General features: G+C 29.9%; 1 pseudogene; it reads left to right on the forward strand.

Moving 5' to 3' along the window:
* Positions 1 to 8,326: 8,326 nt before the first annotated feature.
* Positions 8,327 to 9,624, forward strand: part of LOC18039860 — a 4,886-nt pseudogene continuing 3,588 nt past the window's right edge.

The raw sequence follows: 9,624 nt of genomic DNA on the forward strand, positions 1-9,624 counted from the left end.
TTTCATACTCATCAAGCTTAGCTCTATTTGCTCTTCTTCTTTTCTCTTCTCTTCCATGTCTTTCTGTTTCTTCAACTTTATTCAAACCGTCATCCTCACCTAACTGCCCTTGCTCCTCTGCAACGTTAACCTAAACGCACTATGCATTATTAGAAAACAAAGCTCACAAAACAACAAACATGCAGATACCAAGTCCAAAAAAAGACCAATACAAAATCATTTTAAATGAAATCAAGCAAGAGAGATTTGGTATCTTTATATATTCAAGATTCAAAACTAAGCTCTATATATTTCTCTTCAAACATTTTCCTTTCTTTAACCTCACCGTTTCCCAATAGCCAAGCACAAAATGGGATAATAGATTATTTAAATAATAAAAAAACACGTACAGTGTCATTCTCCTGAGCACAAAACTGAGTCTCTAAATTGCCCCTCATCCTCTCACTTCTCTTTCTCCTCATAGGAGCTTCCGCTTCTATCATGGCTTTAAGGTTCTCAAATCCGGTCAAATCAGCTACCTCTCTGTACAAAGAATCAAGCTTTGTCTTATCCTTCTTCTTCTTCTTTCTATTTCTCTTCTTCTTTCTCTTCATGATAGACTCAGCCAAAATCATAGCTTTCAGATTGTCAAAGCCAGTAAGGTCAGCAATCTCTTTGTACTCATCAAGCTTAGATTTTGCAGCCACCCCACGTTCTATATTCTTCTCTTTGCTCCCATTTCCTTCTTCTTTCTCTTCTTCACTGCTTGTTATCACTGTGACGGGGCTATTTTCCATCTTCACTTCTAGTGTTTTCCCCGAATATGACTGGGGAAATGGGCTGCCGCCTCTCCGTAGTGAAAGGCCGAATGCCACCTTAAAATTTCCAAAAAAATAATAATAAATTAATAACACTAAAAATTCATGTTATTTTCGCTTTTATCTTTTTTAGCCTAATAAAGAAAGGACTCGACTAGCTTACAGAATCTGTAAGGTACAGACTGCAGCATCAGCCGTTGGATGTGGTTGGATGTGGAGTGAGAAACTAAACAATAGAAAATCGGATGGTGGGATGACGGGAGATGTTTGTTACAGAATCTGTACCATAGACAGGTCCATAAAGAAAATATATCAACTAACTTGGATGCGGTTTAACCGTACGGCCCCCAACAATCATTATTTGCTTTCAGACCCTCAGTCTTGTCAAGTTTTACATGAGATTTTTCATTAAGCATCCATTTTCCTAGTCCCTGTGTTCCTTTCATTTCTTCTTTAATAATGGTTATGCATTATGGGTAGTAGTGAAGAAAACTATATTATAAGAATATGTTGACCACTTATGGGTAGTAGTAAATCATATGTATTTTAGTTCAAAGTTTTTAAATTGGGATAATTTTTAACTATAATATAAATTTTTATACATTTAGTAGTTAATGTTTATCGTTTATTCAAATATTATATTTAATAGTTAATGATTCCATCTCGTAGTAAAATTATGGCTTACCACTCAATCTCAAGCATACATTACATATCTTAATGTAGTAAAATTATGACTTACAACTCAATCTTAATTATACATTGAATATCTTAATGTTGTATTGTATTGTACTCGATTTCGGGACATGTAATTACTCTAAGATACATGCCAAATGTGTCATTTCACCTAATGAATAAATAATAATAATTTATATTTTTAATCATAAAGGCTAGAAAATAACAATAATGAGTAGATAGAGATTCCTAACAGTAGGGAGGAGCATTCGATGATATCAATGATATTTTATTCTAGATGATCATCTTATCATATACTTTCAACTTTTTCTTTTGAATTGAATTCTTTCATGCATTAATATAGGTCTCTCTCTCTCTCTCTCTCTCTCTCTCTCTCTCTCTCTCTCTCTCTCTCTCTCTCTCTCTATATATATATATATATATATATATATATATATCAAATATAATTCGTTTTAGGTTTGGATATCTGCTAAGACTCCGTTTGGTATATTTTTTCAATTAGAACTTATTTAAGTAGAGTTTTTGTTAATAAAACTTTTATAAGTAAAGTTTTTTGCACAAACAAATTTAGGGTGCGTTTGGTATTGTTTTTCAAATAGTATTTTTGAATAAAATATAAATAGTAAAAATGTATTTGATATAATTTTTATGAAAATTGTTTTAGAATAGTTATATGATATGTATAAATTTTAAATTTATCTTTTTTTTATTTTAGATATTTTTGAAAAAATGAATAAACAAGTAAAATAATGTAGTATTAAATATTAATATAAAATTATAAGTTTGTATATTATTACAAAGATTTATTAAATAAAATATTATACAATAATTTATAGAACATCCATAATTATTTCAAAAAATTATTTATTATTTTATTTTAAAAAAATTTTAAACAAAAATTATTGCATAAACATAATAAAATTTATTATATATTTATCATTTTAAAACCAAAGTTTTATATTTGTATTTAGGGTCCGCCTAAGTGTAACTTACGGCCTGGCTGTGAAATTTCATTCAGCCCCCCATATTCGATGTTATTTATATTATATTTATGAATATTATAAAACTTTCTGATTTGAAACATTTCGTTTAGCCCCTTACACTCAATTTTATTTTATTGAAATCCTAGAGTACGAATTCACCCCCTATAATTTTAAATTCTCAAAATAACCTCATTTAATTAAAAAATTTAATTATTATTAATTGAATTATAATTATAACTATTATTTTATTATAATTATAAATATATTTATATTTTTTAAATAGATTATTGTTATTATTAATAACAAGAATAAAAAGTATTACAATTAATTAATCTATTAACAATAATTAATAATATTTTTTTAATAAATTGTTAATAATAATAATTAACGATAATTATTATTAATAATTAATTTTTGAATAATAATAATAATAATTAACAATTATCATTAATAGATTGTGATTGACTCTGAACAAGTTGCCCGGTATTTTATATCATACTGTATGCATTCACTTCTGGCTGCAAAAGAAATTAAAGCAATAGCTTTCTCGTTAACCAAACAAGAGATTTAACAACATCAGAAACACACGTTTTTCAAAACTAACAAGGACTTGGACAATTATGGCACTAAGTAGTACTGCAATTAATATCAATGATGAGGGTATGTTGCTACTTTGCTAGCTAAGCCTAGGTGGGCATTGGCATTCCTAGGACTCTGAACAATTATCGTTAATTTTCAAAAATTAATTATTAATAATAATTATCGTTAATTATTATTAATTTAATAAACATTATTATTAATTATTGTTAATAGATTAATTAATTGTAATATTTTTTATTCTTGTTATTAATAATAATAATAATAATAATAATAATAATAATAATCTATTTAAAAAATATAAATATATTTATTATTATAATAAAATAATAATTATAATTATAATTCAATTAATAATAATTAAAAATTTAATTAATTGAGGTTATTTTGAGAATTTAAAATTATAGGGGGCGAATTCGTACTCTAAAGTTTTAATAAAATAAAATTGAGTGTAAGGGGTTAAATGAAATTTTTTAAATAAAAAAGTTCTATAATATTTATGAATATAATATAAATAACATCGAATATGGGGGGTTAGATGAAATTTCACAACCAAACCGTAAATTACTTTAAACGTAACTTAGGCGGACCCTTGTATTTAATATCTCTCTGGGCCCACTATTTTTTTTATGGTAAAAAACCACAAAAGTCGCCAAAGTGTGGTCCCCGTACAATTAATGCATGCAGAATAGAAAACAAAATTCAGAGAATGCAAATATTGTGTTTTCTGTATTTGTTAAGAAAAGTTAAAGTATGGAAACATTTAATTCTCCTTAATTTTCCATTATAGCTACGAAACGCCCTGGCCAAACGCATTTTCTATTTTATTATTTTTACAAAATAAAAAAGGTCCAGTAAAAAATGAGATCCGGCTACGATACTACAGTGGTACTGTGCCACTTCTTTTGTTTTTTTTGCTGTGTTATTGTAAATTTTCATATAACCCCCTTCACTCATTTTTATTTAAGCTTTACTTTACAAATATTAAATTAATTTTTACTACATCCATATAAATATTTTAGCTAGCTCCTTGTGTTATTTATTATTTATAAATTTTTATTCTATATTATACCTATATCACAATACCCCACTCTTTATAATTTTGAGATTAAATAATTAACAAGGAAAAGAATTGGATCGACCCGAACTCATAAACCCAACCCAGATTCCGTTTTCATTTCCGGCCACTCCACCAGCCAAGGTTGGTACCGATCGAAAGATCGTGCAACGCCGGTCATCTCCATGTCATCCTTGTAGCAAAAAGAATCGGGTCAAACCAAACGCGCAAACCCGACCCGCATGCCATTTCCATTTCCGGCCACTCCACCGGCCAAGGTTGGTACCGATCGGAAGCTCGTGCGATGCCGGTCATCTCCATGCCATCCTTGTCGCCGGAAAGTGTTCGAAAAGCTGCCGATCGAAGCCATGAAAAGCCGCTTCAATTCGCCACGATTTTGTCGGTTTCCGGTGACGCCACCACCTGATTTTTGTTCCCCACAATTCCCTCTGTCTTTTACGACCAGCCACAGCCACTAGAGGAGCTGATTTGCCGTTGATTGGCCGTTGAAGGATTCACGGGTTTGGGAGAAATTAATTTAATATTTGTAAAGTAAAGCTTAAATAAAAATGAGTGAAGGGGGTTATATGAAAATTTACAATAACACAGCCATAAAAAACAAAAGAAGTGGCATGGTACCATTGTGGTACTGTAGCCGGATCCTAAAAAATGATACCAAATGGGCATCTTTAGTTGTTTGGTTGTCAATGAAATTTTTTATTAAAAATTATAAAATTACTTTAATAGATAAGTTTTTTAAAGTTATGTTATGAAAAGTATAAAATAAGATTGTTAAATAAGTAGATAATATTTTAGATATTTTATTATTTTTAAAAAAAATTCAATCTCTATTCCCAAAGTCCAAAACTTAAGATTTTACTAGTAAAGACAAAATATCTTATTTAATCTTCAAAAGCTCTATTAAAAAAAAAAATCAAACATAAACAAGAATTTTGATAAGAGTTTATAAGATTAAATAAGTACTTATGACATACCAAATAGGGATGGCAATGGGGAGGGGAGGGGAGGGGACCGATCTCCCCGTACCCATCCTCGATATTTTGCGTAGTCCCCGTCCCCTCCCCTTCCCCGTCAGAATTACTTGAGAGAATCATCATCCCCTTCCCGAATAATAACAGGGGATCCCTGAGGGTCCCCGATCCCCGAATAACTAATACATTTTTTTTTCGATTTTGAGTTAATCATATTAAAATAAAAAATTCAAATAAAAGTAAAGTTCGAAATATATCTTACATTAATATCTATTATAAAAGTCACATACATTAAATTAGCAAGTAACGCAACATGCAATGGATACAAACTTCTTTTACAAACTATCATGAACAAATTAATAGTCTAATACAAAATTGTTACAAATAAAATCGAATTTAGATTCAAAATTAACTTTTTCAATGGTGGCGTGGGCACTTTATAAATGTGGACTATTCCCTTTACAACACAATAGTTAAATCGGAGCAAATCAAGAGTAAATATTAGATTAGATTAGATTAGATATTAAAATTGTGATTCGCTGTGGGCAATTATAACATCTAAAAATAAATAAAAAATAGATTTAAGTTTAAAATATTTAAAGAATATTAAAATTAAAAAAAATGTTGGGCTAATAGAATCTACTCGGTCTTTTTAATGTCCTAAATAAAAATTTAGGGCTTTAATTAGTTAATTAGGCCTAAAAGTTTAATAATATAAATATTTTGATATTTTTTATTTTTACCAATATTTATAATTTTATTATTTATTTACTAGTAATTTTTAAAAAATTAAATTAAATTAAAAATTAAAATGGGGAAATGGGTAGGGGATGAGGATTCTACCTCATCCTTGTCCCCTCCCCGAATAAGAAATTGGGTAAAAAAATTTCCCCGTCCCTTCTCGGAATAAGAAATTGAGTATGAAATTATCCACATATCCTCCCCGAATGAAAAAAATCCCCGAAAGTACCCGTCTCCGTGGGGATTTTTGCCATCCCTAATACTAAATAGACATTAAAGCTGATTTTTGGCGGGGTTTGAATGAGTCCTTAGATAACTAAATTTGTTATTCTTAAGGAATTTTAAAAACTAAAAATAAAGTTCACTAAGATTATCCACAAAAATGCTCTACGAATCTTCGAAGTTAGTTTCTCATAGTATTTTTTACTCTTGACAGCTAATAATTTGTGAACCAATGATAATATAAAATGAAAAATAAGAGTTGTAAGGGAGTGAGAGAGAGCCGCTCGATGTTGTCAATTATGACAATATAAAATGTACTCTCGTCACTTGTCAATTATCTCACTATTATAAATTTAAAAAATATATAGATTATAAGAGAGAGAAATTTTAGAGCCGGATACCTAAATCGGGATGTTCCATTTGGGTATGGACCCAATGGGTTTCAGATATCGAATTTTTCAAAATATCTATTGATTGACAAAATTGCACGCTATTATTTTTGTTGTCACATAATTGAAAATGTTTTTAAAATTAATTCTCTTTTATAAAATTAAAAAATTTAATTATTCACGGAGCTATTATAACCATAATATACTTGTAAAAAATATGTTATTTTTGTTAATGATTGCATGTAAGGTGTTGAAAAATATGTATGTACTCTCTTAGACAAGGGGTTTTATATATATTTGTATATTTATAACTTTTTGAAAGCTAATTATAAGATATGTTATTACTCAATAATAGTGCAAAGAAGGGATTCAATTATAATATTGAATTGATGTTAATATTTAATACCGTATAAATAGATATATACAATGTTTATAAATCGCATGTTGTTTAAGTTATAAGTTTAGCACGTCGGGTGTAATACAACTCAACTAATAACGCGTTCAATACTTATTAATTTGATGTCCGTAGATATTGATTCTACCTGCAATATCATCAATTTGATGATGTTTTGATCCTAATAAATAAATCAACTTTGTTAGGTTCGCCCAAAGCCAAAACATTTGAATGTATTTTTTTTTTTTAATGCTTCTTCTCTCACAGTAATTTAGACCAAGCTGTGAATAATCCAATTCTGAAAGTACCTAATTCTTACTTACGCAAAATACAATGAGAAAAAACATCACGTTCAAGAGAATCTTTTTGTATGTTGTTTCCTTCGAATTCGTCCATTTGTCAGGCAAATATCCCAGCCTCCCCAATTCAGTTAATCTATTTTTCTTTTCTTTCATTTTCACGGAAAATTTTTCAAAGCAAGTGGGACCCATATGCAACCACTAATATTATATTTAATCGCTTAGTGGGAAAATAAATGATAACAATAATGGGAAAATTAACAAATAGATCCCTGATTTTCGATGATTTCTGAAATAATGGCTTTATTTATTCATTTGTATCAAATGGGTCTTTGTTCTTTTGAAAAAGGTCTGATTTTTATCCCAAATTAAGGTGATAGTACTAAATTACACTAATTAAATTTCTCACCCAACTTCAAGTTTCTTAATTACTTGACCATCTAGTAAAATAATAATAATAACAACAACTAATCTCTTTTATAGTCTAGTACTCAACTTACCTGACTATAATAGATATACAAATATTAATTTAGTGCTTTCTTGTGTATTTTTAAGATAATCATGTATTAATAGAATATTAGAATTCAAAGAAAATTCATGAAAAATTTTCATATGTCTTAGGTTTATAGGGCATAATTTGCACTACAATAGAAATGTCAAATTCAATATTATAAGAGCAATTCAATAGAAGTTAAGAATTTATTTGATATATATAAATGGACAAACTGTGCCTTCATTTAAGAAATTATACAAAATCCAAGGGGCCAGATGTTATTAACCGTATAATAATGATAATAATGGAGAATGAAGAAAGTGTAGCATCCTTCAAACAGACTCAGTGAATACCATTGGACAACTTTTGCTTCATAGTTTATTAATTGCACACATCATTGTATTTTCATTGTGGTTGGCAGCAGGCGGAGCAATCTTTAATTTCTTTTCTTTTTACCCTTTTGTTTAATGATTGCTAGAAAATGACAAGTTAAGAGGAAACAAAAGCACTAATTAAGATAACTAATTAAGGACACAGAGAAAACAAAATGTGAAGAAAAAGCTATGATGATGGCACAATGGCAAGTAAGTGGAGACAGTTAGATTGACTTTGAAGACAAGGGAAATCAAGTAAAAGGACTAAGAAAAAGAGAAAAAGTAGGCAAAAGGGTTCTTGATTTTTTTGTTTATTTTGGTTCATGGTGAGTCACTTTTAATGTCCAAAGAACTGAAGAGGAAAGTTTAGCAGGCATGGCTGAACTCAGATTGCTCATCTTCATAGCTTTGTTTAGCTTCCACATTCAGTTCATCTCCAGCAATACAGATTCCCGCGACGGTAATTAATTTCCCATTGTACAAGTAAATTAAATAGTGTGTAGTATAACATATATGTACTATTTGGCTATGTTCTGCAAGAATTCATCATGCCAAACTCAGTATGATTGCTGATTTTATTGAGTTTAAAATATCATGTAACTTTGTAGCCGCGGCTCTACAATCTTTGAAGGATGCATGGCAAAATACACCACCAACCTGGAAAAATTCCGACGATCCCTGTGGATCCTGGGAAGGAGTTACTTGTAACAATTCCAGGGTCACTGCACTGTAAGTACAATTCTATATTTCAAGATTTTTTTTTTTTAAATTCAACATTATTTTCAATAGAAGCAAAGCTCACTCGTCACATATGCATTATGTTTTCAGGGGATTATCAACCATGGGACTCACTGGGAAACTCAGTGGAGACATTGGAGGCCTCACAGAATTGAGATCCTTGTTAGTATCCTTCTCAAGTTTTCTAGAAAGTTTGCGGCATATTTCAACTTATTAAGCATATCTTATATGCGTGTTGAATTCATTTGTTCCAGGGACCTGTCATACAATGGAGGCCTTACAGGTTCCTTATCTCCGCGAATAGGAGATCTCCAGAAGCTGAATATCCTGTAAGATCTTATACTAGACGAATCTGCAAGTTTCGGAAAATCCTGAATCTTTATACTCGGCTAATTTGTTTTTGTATTTCATATGATTTGGATAATGTTTTCCATCTTGCAGGATTCTAGCCGGCTGTGGTTTCACCGGCAATATTCCTGATGAAATTGGAAACTTGGCAGAATTATCTTTCTTGTAAGAATAATTCTAACTAGTCAATTCAGTATATTTTTCTTTTTCTCATTGTTCAATTTATTTAAAAAAAAGACCTACACACAATTTCCAGGGCACTGAATTCAAACAACTTCAGCGGTCGAATTCCTCCTTCTTTGGGTAAGCTCTCCCAGCTTTACTGGCTCGATCTTGCAGACATCAGCTGACAGATCAATTCCAGTTTCAACAATAACCTCCCCAGGATGGATCACTCAAAATGCTAAGCATTTGTAAGTATTATTTTTATATATATATATATATATATATATATATATTTGGGGATATCATCATCTTCAAGTGACACACGAAGTATGATGATTATTT

This window comes from Citrus clementina, unplaced genomic scaffold (genome assembly GCF_000493195.1).
Source record: "Citrus clementina cultivar Clemenules unplaced genomic scaffold, Citrus_clementina_v1.0 scaffold_6, whole genome shotgun sequence".
In the NCBI taxonomy this organism is placed as follows: domain Eukaryota; kingdom Viridiplantae; phylum Streptophyta; class Magnoliopsida; order Sapindales; family Rutaceae; genus Citrus; species Citrus x clementina.